Raw genomic sequence first — 1,484 nt, forward strand, 5'->3', positions numbered from 1 at the left:
AAGATAAAGCAAGACCTATATAACAAGAAATGTAACTTTTGTATCTAATAAGGTCAGTCAAGTACCCTCAGGATTTATCCTGTAGCCCTGTACCGCACTTTGTAGGTCCTTTGTCAGTGTCGGCCATGAGGTTGAGTCATGGCCATTGCTTGACCAATTTGCTCTCTGTGAAAGCCTGAGAGAATGTTTTTTCTCCATGTGACTCTCCCCAGGCACACTATACATCATCAATCACTTTCCTCTGTTGCTCCATAATCTCCTTGATCAGAAAATTTGGAGCACAACTGAGTTACATGATGTTACAGTATAGTGAACTCAAGTTCTTGCGCTTGCCAGGCAAATACTTATTCTACTGGGTCATCTCCCTGGTTCCAGAGGGCTCCTTCTTGAAAAAGTCAGTTTTCCATGATATTCTAGAAATGAGCCAGAGTCCTAAACTCCATTAATCCAGCCCAGAAAATAAAGATGAGCTCAAACTTGTCAACATTTTCGAACATTTGATTTTTTTCTGTCCCTGGTGGTTCTCAAACTCCAACATTTATTTCAAGCCTATATTCATTTCCATTCTTTTTTCCCTTTTCTGTATTTAGGACAGGGTCTACAGGGTCAGTCTCACTATGTAGATCGGACTCCTAGTGATTCTCCTGTTCTTCAGCCTCCCAGGTGCTAGAATTATAGGCATGCGCCACCATGCCCAGTCTCAAAGGCTCTCAGTGCTCCCCATGGGTGGTCTGGCACAGAATGCTGGGAATCCAACCCAGCCTCTGTGCTCTGCCTAAGCAGGCGCTTTAGTCTGCTGAGCTATCTGGCCGGCCCTCATTTCCATACTTAATCTCCTGTGGTGATTAAAATCCCTGGCTCTGGGGCTGGAGAGATGGCTTGGTGGTCTAAAGCACCTATTTGGAACAAGCTTGGAAAAGCCCAGGGACCGCGGTTCGATCCCCCAGCACCACATGCCAGCCAGCCGCGCCTCCTGGTGGGCTGAGCTGGCTACACACACACACACACACACACACACACTAAATAAAAATGTTAAAAAAAAATTAAAAATAAAATAAAATCCCTGGCTCTTTCTACAAAGGAAATGGAATACTCCTCAAAATTAAAAACCTGCTTATAGCCAACTAGCCCCAGGCAATTACTTCCTACCATAAAGTACATGCACCCAGCCAGGCGTGGTGGTGCACACCTGTAATCCCAGCACTCAGGAAGCTGAGGCAGGAGGATCATTGCGAGTTTGAGATAAGCCTGGACTACAAAGTAAGCTCAAGGCCAGCCTGAACTGTATAGCAAGACCCTGTCCCAAAAAGACTAATAATAATAATAATAATGAAGGGCTGGCGAGATGGCTCAGTGGTCTAAAGCACCTACTTAGAACAAGCTTAGCAAAACACAGGGACTGCGGTTCAATCCCCCAGCACCACATGCCAGCCAGCCCCGCCCCCTGGTGGGCTGAGCTGGCCACACACACACAAATAAATAAA

Source organism: Octodon degus, unplaced genomic scaffold, assembly GCF_000260255.1.
Source record: "Octodon degus isolate 3935 unplaced genomic scaffold, OctDeg1.0 scaffold00136, whole genome shotgun sequence".
Classification (NCBI taxonomy): Eukaryota; Metazoa; Chordata; class Mammalia; order Rodentia; family Octodontidae; genus Octodon; species Octodon degus.